Genomic DNA, 10,738 nt, shown 5'->3' with positions numbered 1-10,738 from the left:
AGAGGTTGCAAAAACTTTGGGAGTTGATCAATCAACCATTTCCAAACGTTTAAAAGCCATGGGAATGATCCGAAAGGTAGGCCATTGGGTGCCGTATGAATTGAAGCCAAGAGACGTTGAACGCCGTTTTATGGCATGCGAACAACTGCTTCAACGGCACAAAAGAAAGGGTTTTTTGCATCGAATTGTGACTGGCGATGAAAAGTGGGTCCATTACGACAATCCAAAACGTCGGGCAACGTATGGATACCCTGGCCATGCTTCAACATCGACGTCGGCGCAGAATATTCATGGCCTGAAGGTTATGCTGTGTATCTGGTGGGACCAGCTGGGTGTTGTGTATTATGAGCTACTGAAACCGAATGAAACGATTACGGGGGATGTCTACCGACGACAATTGATGCGTTTGAGCCGAGCACTGCGAGAAAAACGGCCGCAATACGCCGATAGACACGACAAAGTTATTTTGCAACATGACAATGCTCGGCCACATGTTGCACAAGTGGTCAAAACATACTTAGAAACGCTCAAATGGGATGTCCTACCCCACCCGCCGTATAGTCCAGACCTTGCGCCATCCGATTACTATCTCTTCCGATCGATGCAACATGGCCTGGCTGACCAGCACTTCCGTAATTACGATGAAGTCAAAAAATGGATCGATTCGTGGATTGCGGCGAAACCGACCGAATTTTTCACAAAGGGAATCCGTGAATTGCCAGAAAGATGGGAAAAAGTAGTAGTAAGCGATGGACAATATTTTGAATATTAAATTTGTAACCATTTTACGTCAATAAAGTTTCAAATTTCGAAAAAAAACCGCACGAACTTATTCATAGTCCTATTAATTTTAGGAGTATGCGAGTTTATGGTTTTATTATGTAAAACCCATCACTGTGAACTTAAATTTGAGTTTTCGGGGTCGGGGGTTGTTTCCCGCGGCCGCCATCTTGGAAATAAGGGTGCAACTGGTTTTTGCGATTATCTCGTGAATTTCGAATGTTACGAAAATTTTGTAAAATACTTTTTTGTAGATAATAATATTATCTACAACTTTCATTCAAAACTTTTTATTGTAAAATTAATCTTAAAAAAGTTCTAAACAAAATTACGCGAAAAATTAAGGGATGAATTTTTTTCAAGCGTAATAACTTTTTTTTATTGATTTTATGGAAAATATACATCAGAGCTTTTTTATAGAGCATTCTTTTGTGAACATTTTTGTCCATAAGTTTTTTTCGCTATCTTTATTTAGTCTTATGATTTTGAGCTGCTAAGCGGAGCAACCATTACATTAGCGAAGCGCGTACATGATTACACAGGCCGACAAAATTTAACCAACATTCAGACCCAGAAACCAGACTATATATTTCCGAAGGTTTATGATGCGCTGAATCCAAATCTGGCCTCAGAATTGCTCTATCAGCTCTGGTTTTCGAGATATCCTAACCTAAAAGTGCAAAAAGCACCGTTTTTGCCCATATTTGAGGTTATGTAGCCTTGCAGATGTTTTCTTTCACCAAAATTAAAGGATGGCATCTTTAAATACAAGCCTTCTTTTTTCAAATGGCGTTGAGTTTCCTCAAATATCATTTTTTTTTTCGCTGAGATATCGCATTTTGAAATTTTCATGTTTCTAAATTTTCCTACACCTGAAAATCGATTGAGATAACATAGACATGATATAGTCGATTACTAATTTTCTTGAATTAAATCTTATATTATTTTTCTTAAAATTTTGTCTCACACCATAAGTATGCTGACTCACCACACCCCTACACTTGCTTGCGGTATGGTAGGGGTGGTTTCTAGGGGTTAGGGCTGTATCTGACTCGGTACCCGTGGGTTAGATAGTGTAGGAGTTTGGTGAGTTAGCACACTTATGGTGTGAGACAAAATTTTAAGAAAAATAAGACTCAATTCAAGAAAATTAGTAATCGACTATATCATGTCTATGTTATCTCAATCGATTTTCAGGTGTAGGAAAATTTAGAAACATGAAAATTTCAAAATGCGATATCTCAGCGAAAAAAAAATGATATTTGAGGAAACTCAACGCCATTTGAAAAAAGAAGGCTTGTATTTAAAGATGCCATCCTTTAATTTTGGTGAAAGAAAACATCTGCAAGGCTACATAACCTCAAATATGGGCAAAAACGGTGCTTTTTGCACTTTTAGGTTAGGATATCTCGAAAACCAGAGCTGATAGAGCAATTCTGAGGCCAGATTTGGATTCAGCGCATCATAAACCTTCGGAAATATATAGTCTGGTTTCTGGGTCTGAATGTTGGTTAAATTTTGTCGGCCTGTGTAATCATGTACGCGCTTCGCTAATGTAATGGTTGCTCCGCTTAGCAGCTCAAAATCATAAGACTAAATAAAGATAGCGAAAAAAACTTATGGACAAAAATGTTCACAAAAGAATGCTCTATAAAAAAGCTCTGATGTATATTTTCCATAAAATCAATAAAAAAAAGTTATTACGCTTGAAAAAAATTCATCCCTTAATTTTTCGCGTAATTTTGTTTATAACTTTTTTAAGATTAATTTTACAATAAAAAGTTTTGAATGAAAGTTGTAGATAATATTATTATCTACAAAAAAGTATTTTACAAAATTTTCGTAACATTCGAAATTCACGAGATAATCGCAAAAACCAGTTGCACCCTTATTTCCAAGATGGCGGCCGCGGGACACAACCCCCGACCCCGAAAACTCAAATTTAAGTTCACAGTGATGGGTTTTACATAATAAAACCATGAACTCGCATACTCCTAAAATTACTAAGTTAAATCTTCTTTTGACTGGACTACAAGACTTAAAGACTAACCGCTGAAATTACCAGAATGCCAGATGGCTATAGTCCAATCATACAGAGGTTTCTGTTGTCATGCATACGAAGTTTCCAGCCACTGTTATGTCATGCAACCCCACTTCTTTACTCAAGGATTTCTAGTGAATTCTGCTGCATATGTTGAGATTCCAAAGACAATAGTAAACCCTGGATTGCTGGCATACGCGGTGGCAACACCAAAACCTTTCAACAAGACTCTGCTCCTTCACACAAAGTTTTGGCGACAGAAGATGGGATGGCTGAAAATTTCCGTGACCACGTAACTCCCCTGATCTTAATTCGTTGGATTACTACGTTTGGAGCGTAGTTGAGCGTGAAACTAGTAAGCCTCCTCATAACACCAATTCTGCTTTGAAGGCTGCAATTAATAGGTACTGGTATGGTCAATGTGAATAAAAAAATTTGGAAAATTTCCTAAAAGCAAGTGATGAGTCGAAATCATATAACTTTATAGCTTCTTTTTATTTACTTGCGACTAAGTGTTACGTGTTTGTTCTATTTTGATTTGAATTAAATTTTTTTCATTAATAAATATTTTATTTCTTTTTATTTTAATATTAGTTGTTTTTTTTTGTTTTAGAAAATTTATAGAAAAAATGTGCCGTTTGGTCAGATAAAAACTGCGTCCACTTTTTAAAGGTTAATACTCAATTCCCGTCCGTCCGTCTGCTGTTACGAGCCATACTTTCGCTGTCTACGAATTTATTTGATTCCATGAATTAACGGCCAGCTCAAATTAAATTTTACTGAAATGTGCGCGGGCATGTAAAGTCCCGTCCGGAATAGCTCTGTTTTTTTGGAATGGAGGGTATATTTGTATGTACACCAATGCCACACTGGCTTGAATTTCACGCGAACAATTAAACGCGTTGCGGAATGTCTGTCCGGATGTAATAGGTTGCCATATTCAAATGGCGCACCAGCACCAATGGATGGGGAAGGTCATGAAAAGAGCTGCAACCCGCTGCTGTTTTTTCAGATTTCACTCAAAGCATTGAGGAACTGAGAGCGTCTGTGCAAATATTTTGCATTCAAATGTTGCGCTTTTTGCTTTTCGTTTTTCTCTATAAATAGCAGTCGTCTGTGCTTACCACGCGACTCCACTGTCTGCTCGAGTTGACCGCTCGTATTTAAGTTTTATCGAACGCTTACCGATATGACGTCAATGCGCCCTACCCACCGCATAACTAAATAAATAAATAACACAAACAACATTGGCGGAGACTGCTAATAGACACCACAGACGTCCCACCGCCCGTACGTGCATTTGCTCACTCCATGTGAACCACTAACTCAGATGCCACTTTCGATTTCATTTGCGCGTAGCTGGCGTTGGCAACAGTTTCGCTACACAAACCGCAATGCAATCGTCGCTTGCCAATCGCCGCGCCAACTGCAGCGTCTCAATTAATTAGCCCATTATTTTCTATTAGAATTATGCAGTTAATTTGTTAGTATAAATTATTCATATTTACACGACGACCGCCGCCCGTCGCCCGTCGCCTGCCGCCCACGATCCGCTGTTTGGAGACATGATTTGTCGGTTTGTTTGCCTTACTTGGTACACTTTGTGTCAGGGTATTAAAGTTGTGGTTTTTATTAATTACTTTTAAGGTGGTTAATTGGCGCACCGGTATTTCCGAGACGTACTCAGTAACTGACAATTGCAAATGGGCGGTTCGCAATTAATCGCTGCCGCTTACCGTTTGCCGCTATTGCTGCATTCGCTGAGTTAGAGTGGCATGTAATCACGTGTTAAACGTTCGCCTGATACCACTTAGTATACCCGTTACTTGCCGCCACAATGGCATGTCGGTAAGTGTACGAGCGTACGACAGTCTGTGCGTATAGTTTTTGTTTGTGGCGTCACAGTTCCTGTATGCCAGGCGCAGCAGCAGCCGCTATTGGAAGGTCATTGCCCGCATGAGATTGTCACTTTCATTTGGCTTTCGCGCGTCGCCTCACGTTTTTTGTGCCACAGTTCGCAAGAAGAAAAGCCTACCTATCCGTCGTCAGTTTTTGTGCCGGGAGAGAGGTGCACCTGTGAGCGCCGACCGGCTCCGCCAAGTCTCCCATAAAGACAACCGCTCGCTGCGGGCAATCGTGGTTTCACTTTCGCACGCTGCCTAACTTGAAAACTTGCTTGCTTTTACTCCGCTCGCACTCACTCTCTTCACCTGCTGCTAAACCATAGGTTGAGGCTGAGGTGGCGGCTCCATGCAATTTGCTATGTCACCATTTAGGCCAAATTGTTTTTCATTTGGCGCTTGAATGAATTGTGCGAATGAGGCGCAGCTCATTCCGGATCTTTGGCGGCCACTTTTTCCATGATTTTAGTTTCCATTGCTTCGTTGCAGGCGTTTTATAGCTCTTCAGGATGTTTTTCTTTTCTTCCAAATTCGTTTTGGTTGCTATTATTGCTATATTCATGTCGCTTGTTTTTATTGCTGGGCTCTGGATTTGTTGCAATTGTAATTGCAACGCTCACAAGTGGCAGTGAAAGTTTTCTTGACACGGATTACAACTGCTTTGGAGTTCACTGTTTTGCTATGCTCTTCTCGATTGCATTCGCCCGCCGTGGTCGCACAGATTCTCCGATTTTCATTGCTTGTTGCTGCTGACTGTTGCTGACTGGTTTTCGTTTTCACCTTCTGAATGTGAGAAAATCGAATTATCGCATAAATCCGCATTGAAGAGTTTACAGTGGCTTTGACTGGATTATGAAGCGGGAGGGAAGCGAAGCAAAGATTATTTGCTGGCTATGTGACGGTTTCAATGATTTATGGCTTTTGTTTCTGATGCAAAATAATCCAGCCTTATACTCAACACTGAGCAATTGTACAGCACGTCTTTGGCCTTACATATGCAGATGGTTAGCCGCTGCTTGCAACCTATGAAGAATTAGATCAAGGAAACGGGTAATCAAAAGGTATGGACTCTTTGACAATTCTACTCCCCCCTTCTAAATGGTGGTTAAGTTTCAAGGGCCGGTTATGATTTTAAATAAAATACAATTTTTTTAAGAAATTATTGTCATTTCTCTTTATTATGATAATACTGGTATGGTTCAATTACGTGTGCAACAAAATATCGGCCAAATGGCCGCCGCATACCTCCATCCGATGGTTCAAATTTTCGATGACGCTGACGCATAATTGAGGTTCTATGCCGTTAATGTGCCGAATTATCTCATCCTTTAGCTCTTGAATTGTAGCTGGCTTATCGACGTACACCTTTTCTTTCAAATAACCCCAAAGAAAAAAGTCCAACGGTGTAAAATCACATGCTCTTGGCGGCCAATTGACATCGCCGCGACGTGAGATTATTCGGCCATCAAATTTTTCGCGCAAAAGAGCCATTGTTTCGTTAGTTGTGTGACAAGTGGCACCGTCCTGTTGAAACCACATATCGTCCACATCCACATCTTCCAATTCGAGCCATAAAAAGTTCATTATCATCTGACGATAGCGAACACTATTCACAGTAACTGCCTGAGCGGCCTCATTTTGGAAAAAATACGGCCCAATGATGCCGCCGGCCCATAAACCGCACCAAACAGTCACTCTTTGTGGGTGCATTGGTTTTTCGGCAATCGCTCTTGGATTATCATTCGCCCAAATGCGGCAATTCTGCTTATTGACGAATCCACTGAGGTGAAAATGTGCCTCATCACTGAAGATGATTTTCTTCACGAAGTGCGCGATATGCATTTTGATTTGAACGCTCGTTTTCATAATAAGCCTGAATAACTTTAACGCGTTGCTCGATTGTGTAACTTTCTATGGTTCAATTGAAATTGAAAAATGTCAAATAAAATGCAGAAAAAACTTGACGATTAGGTGTGGTTCACATTCAACATCGGCCCTTGAAATTTAATCCCCCTTTACTTAAGAATACAATATAAATATTTTAAATTTCTTCTTCAGGTGTGCACCTATGAAACCACATATTTTTACAAATACTTGCTCTATTATTCGGAAAAGGAAGAAAATACCACCTTGATCCAAAAATTCCCGGAGCAACCGCCTCTAAGTCAACTGCTTTGAGATCTTTCTTTGTTAGGATGGCATCGCTATTGCTTGACATTTGTAAAAGTTGCGCCGGACGCATGTGTTATCGTGTTTTTTTTTACACTTTTAAAAATGGATTTGAATTTCCAACAATGAGTTTGTGTTAAAAATGTATTCAATAGTGCGAAAACCTGAGAAATCAGTCGACAGCTGTTTGCGAGTGCAGCTTTAGAAAGGCGGTGAGTCTAATGAGGATGACGAATGTATTGATAGGCTGTCTACATTGAAAACTGATGAAACCATCAATAAACTGAAAGAAAAGTTTGCCAAGAACCTCAACTTGTACATTGCTTATAGCTCCGTTCAGGATATCGTAGTTAATGATTGGGGCTTACGCCGTGTTGCTGCAAAGTTGGTCTCAAAGTCTTGTTGATATCGTCAAATAAGAGTACGAGGCTTGAAATTCATCAGTCGGACTAACATTCATTCATCAAACACATTATTAATGGAGGCGAGACGTGGACTTACAAGTACGGCAAGCAATTGAGATATCAGGCGAGTAAATAGAGCTTCGAATGAACTAAAGCAAAAAAAAAAACACGTCGTTCTAAGTCAAAAACGGAAGCGGTGCTCACGGTTTTTATGGATTACAACAGTATTGTACACCACCAAGTTTTGCCAGAAGATCAGAAAGTTAATTAGAACTGTTATTTTAGCTTTATGAGGCGTTACGAGAAGCAACGCGCAAAGAAAACAATTTGTGCATTTTGCAACATGATAACGCACCGTCGCACATTGCCATTATTATCCGTGAATATCACCCAACAGTCTCCGAATTCATCTGATATGGCCCCTTGCGATCTTTTTTCTGTATCATCGTGTCAAAAAACCACTAGGGGGTACTAGGAATGCATTTTAATAACCGAAAGGAAGCAATGAAAAAATCGAAGGCGGCTCTGATGGCTACACCGAAAATAGAGTTCCTGAAATATCTCTAGAGCTGGATCAAACGCAGGCATAAGTGCGTTGCAGTTGTTGAGGAGTACTTTGAGGGCGATAATATCACTTTTGAGGAATAAACAGGTGTTTTGGATTTTCTGAGTATATTCCGGGAACTGCTTGATCGAGGTGGTATTTTATTCAAAGTGCTTTTCATTACTAGATATAAATCATTCCCTCGGCAGTCAGTTTTACTTTAACGGAAGGATTCAAATTTAAGTCCGCTCAAGAAGTGTGACTTTTCAGCATTCCCCAAAATTCGGGTTTTGGAAATCGGGAATATTTTATATTGTTACAATAAAACTACATCGTTTTCAACCGTATTTCAGAAAAACACAAATGTATTCCAAAAAATCACAAAAGTATTTCAGAAACTGAGATTATGTAACTTTAAGAAAAGTCAGCAGTATTCAGACTAGGCTGGAGCAGATTGTTTTCAATTATCTGCCACACTTCTACGCTTTGGACCGTACCAGCAAATGTCTATGGGCAAAAATTAGGGCATACGTTAAAACAAATATGGTTCTTCCCTTTCTGAGTGGATCGATACGAGTATTGGTGGAATGGTGCTTGCAGTACCTCGAAGGCTTCGTTCAGCAAGGCAAGGCCACAATTGCTGCTGTGGATTATGCTGGCGCACATACGAGTATACAAGTATTTTGCGCTTTTACAAAAATTATTTATTTATTCATTAATGTCTATTTTGGCCCCTTCAAAGTTATCCCCATGAGATATTATGCACTTGTGCCAACGTTTTTTCCAATCTTCGAAGCACTTCAAAAAATCATTCTTTTTTATCTTGTTCAGCTCCTCCTTCGATGCCGTCTTTATCTCGTCAATCGTAGAGTAGCGTCGTCCTTTCATGGGCCTCTTCAGTTTCGGGAACAAGAAAAACTGACGGGGGGTCAGATCAGAGGAATACGGTGGCTGTGCCCAAGAGCCCATTTTTGTTCTTCCACAAATCCGAACGTTTCTGACGAATTCCTTCGCGCAAATTGCGCATAACTTGCAGGTAATATTCCTTAATGACCGTTTTACCGTGTGGCAAGAACTCTTGATGCACAACGCCCATGCAATCGAAGAAAACGGTAAGTAAAACTTTTACATTCGACCGAACTTGGCGCACTTTTTTCGGGCTTGGTTCGTGCGGCAGTTTCGCGCACTTAATTTCGTTTTTCACATTTGATACAGGCTCTTTGATTCATCTTTTTGAATAGGTAAAAATCGAAGACGAGCCGAAACACGTCCAAGCAAAGCAGCTGTCAACAATTAACTGAACATTTAAAATGGCCGAACTCGTCGGCTTGAGTGAGAGATATGAGTACCAACTTATCGCCACAAAAAAATCGATATTCGAATATACGTAACCCACGAAAATTCAAAATTCGCGATACTTTTTGAACACACCTTCACACATTTTTATCAATTAAGAGAACATGTTTCTGAAATATGTTTGCGGTTTTTTGAAATATTTTTTGGATTTTTTGAAGCACATTTTTTCTTTTCTGAAAGTGAATTGAGATTTTTTCAAGTATAGTTGGAAAAGACGTACACATAAAATTATGCTACCCTCAGGTAATTTGTGAACGCCTATCCAAAAACAAAACTCCCTCTCAGTCAAACTGGTTCGTAAGAGACGAAAAGCTGCTCTACAATTGCGTGCCCTGACTATGAAATAAATATTATGATAGTTAGATGGAGCCAAAACTGGTGGGAGGCAGTGCTGCTGAACACGCGGTGCTTGGTGTGAAGAATATCAGACTATGTTGACTCTTTTGGTATATTGGCGATTCGTAGCAAATAGAGAATTCTGTAATATAATTAGAAGGACGGAGTTCGTAAATTCATTCATTCGTAGCTATCGCGATCTATGAATGAATTCCAGTTTCATGGCTGTACTAGTCGTTATCAGTTTATAAAGTATGAAAGACCCTGCCGAAAATTGCTTTACCAATACACTTCTGAGATAAGCACTGACCCTGATAATCGTTAAATGGCCACCACTTTTTAGCAAATTTCGCACTTTCATAAGCCGAAAAACAAGTACCAACTTTTCAGCACTTTTTACTTTCTGCCCTCTCCACACCTCATAGTTTGCGTAGATGATGAAAGCGAAATTGGCATCAGAAGAGCTCGCAAAACGTGAAATGGCTGAGATCAGTGATGACTCGATGATCCTGCCACACTTTTTTCGACACATCGCATGCCGACACTGTAGTCACAGGAGATGATACCTGCACATTTGGATATGAACCCAAAACCTGTAAACAAAGGCAGCAGTAGGTGAAAAGCCAACGAAAGCGAGGCTGTCCAAGGCGCGACTGAAGGCAATGCTAAGCGTTGTTTTAATCAATATCAGCAGCTTCATTCATCTTGACTATGCTCCTGCCGGACAGATAGCGGCTAGACAATTCTACATAGTATGTTGACTTCTTAGAGCGCTTGTGGGCTTGCCGAGAACGGCTGGATCTTGCAACGCAAAACCAGGCGGCCTGTTTCTCCTTCATTGTGCCACACCTCTTATTCATGCTAAGAGCGCAGCTGTTGCGAAAACATAAATTTTTTCACAGCTGTGACATTCGTAAATATTTTTTTTCGAGCTCTCAACTATTTTCAGTTAAGTTTTTAATTTTGTTCTGAGTGAGGAATATAAAAGTTGGTCTCAACCTCACCTTTGGTTTCTGTTGCAAAACTAATCCCAAAATAATTCCTTTTCCTACTGGGTATACAGAAAACTGTCTGTTGTAAATGACGTTGGCACGAAAATTTCAAAACACGGAATCGGCCCCAATGCGTTGTGAAAACGCGGAAGATTTTTTGTAAAAATTTTCCAGCGATGGATTTTATGGTTTGATTATGTAGGTATTTACTTTGA

The sequence above is a fragment of the Anastrepha ludens genome, chromosome 2, assembly GCF_028408465.1.
Source record: "Anastrepha ludens isolate Willacy chromosome 2, idAnaLude1.1, whole genome shotgun sequence".
NCBI classification, from domain to species: Eukaryota; Metazoa; Arthropoda; class Insecta; order Diptera; family Tephritidae; genus Anastrepha; species Anastrepha ludens.
Note: the sequence above shows the minus strand (reverse complement) of the source record.